The 9,254-nt window shown below is 37.4% G+C and overlaps 1 pseudogene; it reads right to left on the bottom strand.

Moving 5' to 3' along the window:
* Window positions 1-1,022: 1,022 nt before the first annotated feature.
* On the bottom strand, window positions 1,023-1,502 carry LOC105623912 (annotated as a pseudogene).
* Between the last annotated feature and the right edge of the window lie 7,752 nt (window positions 1,503-9,254).

Genomic DNA, 9,254 nt, shown 5'->3' with positions numbered 1-9,254 from the left:
TGATAAAAAAAAATATGGGATACATAAAATGTAAAATTGAAATACTAGTAGTATATAAATGTTAAAAACATACGATATGTATTATATGAAAGTATAACAATCGTAATACTAATAATAAATGCTATTACATAAAAATACGTTAATAATATTTGTATAAATATGAAAAAAAATGTAAATTACAATAAATAATACATAATAGTAACATATATTACAAAGGTATCCGCCAATGCCCCCACGGTAATGTCTAGGTCGAGTTTGGTACGACGTACCGTTTGTCGTCATGGACTCAGATTTTCGATTTGAATATCGTGTATACCTCGTGTAATTTAGACTGTATACCATTGATATGGTACACGATTGACGGCGAGTTATTTCGATATCTTCATTCAAACACCGCGTGTAATCGTCGAACGTTATCGTTCGCGCTACTACGTTATTCTTTATACCTTTCGCCTTTTTAATGTCATTCTTGCCGTCCACTCTCATCATGTACATCTTTACTCTCAATCCAACGAATTCGGCCATTATCGCACCATTATTTTCATCCTTCATCAGGCCGAGTACTTTTTTGTTCGCGAGAGGCATACCGTACACGTTGTCTGCCGGATAATCGCTCGTATCTAGCAATATCGTGTTTCATATTTTTGTAAACATCGTCACATTCTATATGGTAAATGAGACTGTCCGTGTCGGTGTACATGATCTTGCATTTGTCGCGATACATCGGTGACATGTACTCGCGGTGAAATTCGTACAAGCAGACTTTCAATGCACATACCCACGTAAATCGGCTTGTCGAACTTTACCTCGAGTTTACGCATTTCGACAGTGATCAAATTTTCCGCAAAGACACTGCGGCTGTGAAAATTCAGTTTCGCGATCATTGTCTTCGTGCCGTTCCATTTTGTTATTAATTTTACATCAACGTGATTGCGCACATTCTCCATGGTCTTATCGAATACCGCGTTGTTCATTAATTTATACAAATTTTTTTCAAAATCGTTTTTTGCGCGCGTTCTAAATTATGTATTGAGTTCAATGTAATCGCGGAGCCATGGAGATTGAGTGAATTGTAGCACTCGATGGATCTTTGTTACGCGAAGACCGTGACGAATACATTGCTGTAGGTTGCGATAGTGGACGTAACGCTGTTTATCGTACAACGTCACTAGAAGTTTGTCTTCGCGCTTGCCGGGCGATTTATCGCGCGTTGGGCAGAAAGGTAGGTCGTGTAGATGCTGCGAATACTCGAGATCGACCTATAACCGGGATGAATCCGGAGCGATCACGTCAAAGTTCGCAGCGTCTTCGAACCATTGAAATTTGGCGTACGGCAAAGGTCGACACATTGCCCATCCGTACAAATTATTCATAAATTATTCATAGTACATCAAGTATGACGGTTTCGATGGATCGAATGCATGTATTTGTTATTAGCCTGTGCGTATCTGCTGGAATTGACTGAGACCACCGCGTATACCGCGCTCGATGAACGTGATCATATCAATGTCGGTGAGCAACTCGAATCTTACATGTGTATGTTTCAGCATGGCGTCCCACGTGAAACCTGGCAATGTATAATAATGCGCGGGATCGAGACAGTAACTCGCGATACAACTATTGCGAAAATTTTCGAAAATGTCGTTCGAAAATGTGTTTCGGCTAATAACAAGATATCAGTTTTCAAATACAAATCACTGTACTCCCCGAGCGTTCGGATGGAGAATCGCTGCTACACGTTCACAGCATGAGAGTAATCGTTCTCGGATACGGTATCGCCTGTCAACGAACTGAAAAATAATTCGCGCGTGTCCTGCAATTTTTCGACGCAGTCAATGTATTCGTACGGAAAAACACCTTTTCGAATGAGAAAATCGAAATCCTGAGCGCTGAGCTTGCAAAATTCGGAACGTACAATTTTTAATTTATCTTTGTCGAGATACGACCAATTTATCGAGGCTTGCGTTTAGAAATTTGAAAGAATCAATGAATCTTAATTTTACACTATTTTTTTTCTGAAAATTCTTTTCATTTTTATCTTTGGTGCTATCGATATATGTTTAGTGAATGAAATATATTTTTCCTTCGTTATCGGTAGTACATCTACATGTTATCGCAGTAGCAATTTCTTTAATTATAAAATGGGCATCATAGCCCGATAAATACGATCGGAATATAGAACGAATTTTTATATAATTTAAGTTACAATTTGAATGCGCTGAATCACGGTATCTACCGGTGAGATGACAATGATCGCGGACTCGCGTATCATCGGGCGCGAACGGTTTCTCACAGATGTGACAACGCATCGCTCTACAGTATGCCTCCTATTGCTGCTTAGACAACGTTTCCATGGGCACGTTGGCGGATACGATATTTTTCACACGATGTGCAAATTCGTTGAATTGTTGCGCGAACCACGTTATACAATCTTCATCGCGACGGAAATAATACAACGATAATGTGTCGTCGTACGTGCATCGTATGTAATAGCCTATGCTAAGCGCTTCATGCCGCTGATACGCGTATGACGACGCATCTTCTTTGTCGGATTCTGTCTTACGTAGAACGCACTCTAGGTCGGCGTAGACAATGAATGAGACGAGCTCCTTATTGCAGTGGTTTCCAAATTCCACTGGAATTGGTGGAACCACTTGTCGTCCTCGGCAGTCGGATGGCGCAGTCGTTGATCTTCTGGCAGTCCACTTCGTGCAATTGCAATTTTTCGCACGAACCGAAGTAATGGAGGCATCTGTAAATAATAGAGAAATCATTTTTCACTATTTCTTTTTTACTGTTTTTTATTGGCTTTTCTTATTACATTTACCGGTCGCAGAAAAACTTCTTGTTCTTTTTCCTAGTAATTTGCGAACTCACGAGACGCGATAGGTTCTTGATACGCAAAATGGTCAAGGTTATCGTTGTATGAATCTTGTACATACAGGAAATTGACGTGCTTCTTCTTCTTGTCATCGGTGAGCCACAGAGGAAGGACTTGTTTATTCTCGATATTGTACTCGTTGATTGACATGTTCAATCGTTCGAATTTAGAAATGTCTTTGAACGTTATTGGAAATTCGATATCCGTGAGATTCAACACTCATGTAATACGGGACGATTCCCGCTCCACATACTTTTCAGCTGGGTACAGAGCGGCGACCACCGACTACGCATTGTCCGTCGTACGAACACTGATTATCGCTCGTTTCGTCACTATTTCTCGTGGCACTTCGATGTGACATCCCGCGCGCAGGGGATTTAGTTTGTTCACATTGATAGTCAAATTCAATATACGTAACAATGTCCACCCGCTGTCGCGTTCCTGGAACTCTTCGAGCGATGCTAGGATAGGCTGGATGACATACTGTTCGTACCACTCGCGCAAATCGGTGTATCGGTATATCTCGCTGTTCTTTGTAACTATGCTCTTATTAGCACGTTTATTCTTCGTCGCGAATTCACCGTTGAATGCGGTGTTTACTTTTACACTACCGTATCTTTCTACAGCGTCTCGCACTCGCTCTAGAACTACACTGCTAGCGTAGTCTAAAACCGCTGCGGTTCGATGTGATTAGAGTCTATTACCGCACCTGTCAATATACGATTCTCGAACGCGGCGTCGATTTCTCGCCAGACAAGAGATCGTTCGTTACTACTCACGTACTCGCCACTCGCGTACTCACCACCAATATGCACGAAAGTCGCTCCAATTGCGACTTTGCACCTGCGAGTCGCGCGATCCTCGCCACCGCGGATCTGTGTCCAACGGCGAGGTGCGGACACTTGGCACGACAAAATTCTTCGAGCTTCTCGATGTACTCGCATCGTTGCAACCACGCGAAATACTCCACCAGAGTAGCGACCTGCTCCAACAGTTCGCGTTCCACTCGCTCATGATTTTCCATGTCTTTCCACAGTTTTTTAAATCGCACTCTTCCATGGAGCACTTGCACATGACTCGTTCATACATGTTGCAACATCGTGACATATCTAGAATATCATAATGTTCTAACACCTTTTCATTATTTATTTGCGAAAGTACACTGTTCGCACTCAAAGCATTGTTCGTCGTATCTATTGAAAAACAGTTTTAGTGTAAGATCATGAAATTCCATTCATATATTGTCAATAATCAACAGTTCGACACACTTTTTATTACCTGCGGGAATCTTAATGCACATGCATCAACCTTGGCTTTTATCTGCGATTTTCTTCGCCCAATAATAATCGTCCTTTATTTCACTGACATTTCTATTCCACCAATGTCTCTTTTCATACTCATCCTCGTAACATTTGTCTCGTAATCATGGGTATACTTTCTGTCGCGAGTAAAGACCAGTCAGAAACGGGCTCTTTAATAACTATTCCATGTTTCTCATTACGTATACCTAATTCTCGATCGCGTAGGAATTGCACCGGCGATATTCGCACATCTGTGTCTCTTTTTTGCGGATTACCGAGAACATACAACACATCATCTACATTATAATCTTCCCACATATTTTCGAGTACTTCACAATAGTTTTTTTTTTCAATGTGTGCAGAGTGGGCACATGTTGCACGAGAATATACTGTACAAAGGTTCTCTGCAATTCATGTACGACTTGCTGTCTAGCCTACCGAAAGAACCAATCTCATGCTCCCTGACGTGATACATTCTTACATCGTTAATGTTACTTATATGAATCATGCATGTTGTGCATACAGTTAAAGCATCACCCGTTGTATAATAATTGTAGAGATCACACAGTATTTAGTACGAGCGTTCAACGTACGGATTTCCTAAGGCTGCACAAATCGAGATCAATTTCATACTCGCTCATATCACTAGCACATCCACTATCGTCGGATAGCATTTCTTCGTCAGATGATTCTTGGTCCATTATATTCTCAAAGTCTACTTCCATTTCAAACACTTCTTTGTCTCTGATATTCGCGAACTGTTCCGGATCCACGTTTCTAATATACTCTGCTACGTTAGCTATGTTCTCAACGTTTCTCGATTTCTACATCGTCCATTATGTCTCCAAATTCTATTTCCATTGCTTCAAATAACTTGTCTGCATTCACACCATCCATGTCCTCAACTTCTGCATGATGGTCAACCATACTTTTCGCATTATACTTATTGCGATTCGGTAATCTTTAAAGGTACCAACTGAGGTGTCGAGCGCTTACCCATTATATATTCCATTTGTGACTTCTTTGTCTCATTATCTATCATCCCTATTGGATCGCAGTAATGACGACGTGTCACCGATCTTTTATTGGGGTCGCAGTAATGACGATCTGTCATCGATTTCTTCTTAGAAAAAAAAATATCGTTATCGACGGCTTCTGACCTTGAAAAAAAGAACTGTGAGAATACATCAATGATGTGTCACCTAAACAAAACATCTTGTTCGTGTCATAATACGGCGACGCATTTTGAGGTGGACACGAGGTTTTCGGCAGCAGCGACCCAAAAACGCATTTTGGAGTGGACGCGAGGTCCGTGGCGGTGACGGCGGGTGACGAAAAAAAATGTCACGTGAAATGTTTGGGAGGGTGGCGATGAAAAATATGAAAAGCACAGCGAAACATCATCATGTTTATGTCCATCGACCGGGGTCTTATGTTTACATAAACAGCGATGTAGCCGACCAGGGCCTTTCCTCCTTCTTCTCCGCGCCTTCTCCCCCGCGCCTTCCCCCCCGCGCTTACGAGAACCCCCCGCGCCCCGCGCTCCCCTTTAGCCCCATGGGTTAGAACCCGCCTAGTATACTTCCTATACATTTGAAAAATGTTTGCGGCATGAAATAAATACATATTGTTCTTCTATATAAAAAATTGATCGATTCAAACATAACTTCATCCACAAATTGTTGTATAGAATTTAATGACGCTTACAAACAATTATCATATGTGTACGAACTTTTTACGAATTATATTAGGTGTACTTTGCTTCCGCCGTTTTTTTCCGAAATTCGAGGCTTTATTGTAAAAAACTGGTTATACATTTATGATTCAAAGTATTGTCCATCGCTGGCCACTACTTTCTCCCATCTTTCGGGTAGCGTACGAATTCCGCGTCGAAAAAACTGGTCATCTTTTGAGGCTATCCACGAATCGATCCAATTTTTTACTTCTTCATAAGACCGGAAGTGCTGGTCAGCCAGGCCGTGTGCCATTGATCGAAACAAGTGATAGTCAGAGGGAGCAATGTCTGAAGAATACGGCGGGTGTGGTAGGACTTCCCATTTCAACGTTTTCAAGTATGTCTTGACCACTTTCGCAACATGGGGTCGAGCATTGTCATGCAAAATCACTTTATCGTGTCTCTCGTTGTATTGCGGCCGTTTTTCTTTCAATGCTCGACTCAATTGCGCATCAATTGCGTTCAATACCGATCGCCTGTGATTGTTTCAGTCGATTTTAACAGTTCATAATACACTACGCCGAGCTGGTTCCATCAAATACAGAGCATGACTTTGGACATCAAAACCGTTTTTGAAGCGTTGAAACCACTCACGACACGTTCTTTCACTAATAGCGGCCTCACTATAAATATTTGAGAGCATTCGATGAGCCTCAGCCGCAGATTTCTTCATATTGAAGCAAAAAATTAAAACCTCCCGCAGAGGACGAGAATTTGGCTCGTAAACTGACATTTTCAATCGAGAATAACTTTATGATGCAGACACAAATCGACTAATATTTCTATGGGGTTATGTTGACAGATGCCCAAATTTATTGTATGACGTCTATAATCTATTTATTTCGACCACCACTTATCGCTAAAGCCATCTATAGGAAAACAGCGAAAGCAAAGTTGTGCACCTAATAAGATAGACACTTTAGTACACAATAAGATAGACACTTTAGTATAGATACACTAATCAAAAAAATTATTAAAACTTATTAATTATGTTCGTGTAAGCATGGTAAGAAAGTAGTCCTATTTCAAATTTATGCCATTCTTCTATATTTTAATATTTCCATTTCAGTCACTAACCTTTTTCCAATATATCTCTTATTATCTTAAATTTTGGTGTTATTCCAATCAAAATCATGTTCAGATTGCAATTTATGATCAGAACTGGCAGACAAGTTTATCGCTCTTTTTATTAATGTCATTTTTATGTTCGTTAATTCTAGTCTTTAATTTATGGCTCATCTGTCTAATATAAGAGGCATTGCAATTTTTACAATTAATTTTGTAAACTATATTTTTCTTTGACTCATGAGAAAGAATGTTTTTTTGTCTTTAATAATTCTGTCAAATTTGTTCAAATTGAAGAAAGACAATTATTAAACATTATGATTTTTGATAATGGTCTTAAATTTGTCATAAATATAAGGCAAAAAAGGAACAGTAAATCATGAAGTTATTTTATTGTCAATCTGTCTGAAATACTTTTTATAGCCAAATCTAAAGGAATGTTGATAAATAATGATATTACAAGAAAAATCAACGAGTAATTATTATTTAAACAACACATTAAGTTTTTCAACCAATTTGAAACTATTGACAATAGTTATTTGATTTAGGAAAATTGTCTTTGATAATATTGTGCAAAAATGAGGCCAATGAATAAAAAGGACTATCAATAAACGAAATAATAATTCTCAAAGGGCATCCATTTTTGTGAACCTTGGGAAGTCTCGGAAGGATTCCATTACTGCAGTATAATTTTTTGTATATTTTCGAATTAATATACTCATAATTCTTCCTTTTGTCAAATATATAAAATAAATAAAATTCTCACAGATTTAGTGAGTTTCCTAATTGGATCCCTATTAATTACGTAATTGTACTAATATCTTCTAACATACAATATTACGCATTTTTTGTTTCTACTTATCTTGGTCAATTATTACGGTAACATTATCTTTGTCAACTCTCGTAAATAAGATTTTTGGATTTTCTCTGATGAAACTTTTAGTTATTTTGAGTAAAAAAGTTAGTCTTTTATTGATAAAATAGTTAGCTGATTTTGTGAAGAATATTTTCTGTATAGCAGAAAATATAGCAGAGATTGCTCAAATCTAAAACGCAAGTATTGCTTAGACTTTTTACATTATTTTCAATGGACTTTATGAGTTCAAAATAATTTTTCTTCAGGTTAAATGACGAAAAATTATTACCAAGCTGTAAAAGGCATTGTATTTCAGTCGGAATGGTAATTTTTGATAAATTCATAAACCATTTATTTCTAGAAAATAGTGCGGATTGTTCATTTGAAATAGAAAAAGAAGACGGTTTAATGTCTACCTTAGAACTATTATAATTCTTAAACACCCCTAAAGGTAAATCATTAGAAAAAGAATTGTTATCATAGCAATTCCAAAAATACTGAATCTTAGAAATCATTTCGTTATTGTTTGTTAATCAGCCAAATCATTTTTTGTCAGCTTCTTATGTTCAGCTCTATGCATTGAGTTTCGAAAATTGTTTTGTTTAGTAAAAAATGTCTCACAAAAGTTATAAAGGATCCAACCAGAAATCCTCCTAAATAAGATCGCAGTTTGTCTTTTTGAATTATGTAGTGTTCTAAACGCATCATTGAGTTCCACATCAAGAATTTTATGGAGTCTTCGCTTTATTGTATCTATTAAGCATATGTGTATGATAAAAATTTAAATCCAGATAATAAATCCTATATAAATGTTGCGGAATAATCATCTTTTGTATACAAAATTTTAGAAACTTAATGGGGACAGTGCTTTTAATGACTTTGATGTTTAATCCATTGTTTCAATAACACTGGTGTCATCCGAACGTTCCGAACGTTATATAAATAAATTTAAAAAAGTTGTTTACAAAACTTTTTAATTTTACCTTTTTAATTTTAATTTTTTCGAGGAGATATCTCAGTTTTTTGTCTCTTCATCCTCTTTTACAAAAGAGAGATGTTCTTATGAACATAAACTTTTTTATTATCTTATCCAAAATATTATAGGAATAATTTTAATTTTATTATTAAGATATTTTTGGATTATTCTATTAATTTTAATTTTGAAACGATCAATTTATAATTAAGGTCTCTTTTAAATGTAAGACGCTTAAACAAACAGATAAAACTAACATTGACAATAAAACTTTGTGATTTACCCCTTTTTTGCCTCGTATTTACGACAAATTCAAGAACATCAAAAATCATAATGTTTAATTATCTTTCTTCAGTTTGAATAAACTTGACGGAACTACCAGGTGTATAAGCTTAAATCCGCTGTTTTTTAGTCAGAAAAACACATTTTTTTTTTCCTAGAAA

The sequence above is a fragment of the Atta cephalotes genome, assembly GCF_000143395.1.
Source record: "Atta cephalotes unplaced genomic scaffold scaffold00067, whole genome shotgun sequence".
NCBI classification, from domain to species: domain Eukaryota; kingdom Metazoa; phylum Arthropoda; class Insecta; order Hymenoptera; family Formicidae; genus Atta; species Atta cephalotes.
This window is presented reverse-complemented; position numbering and strand designations above follow the sequence as displayed.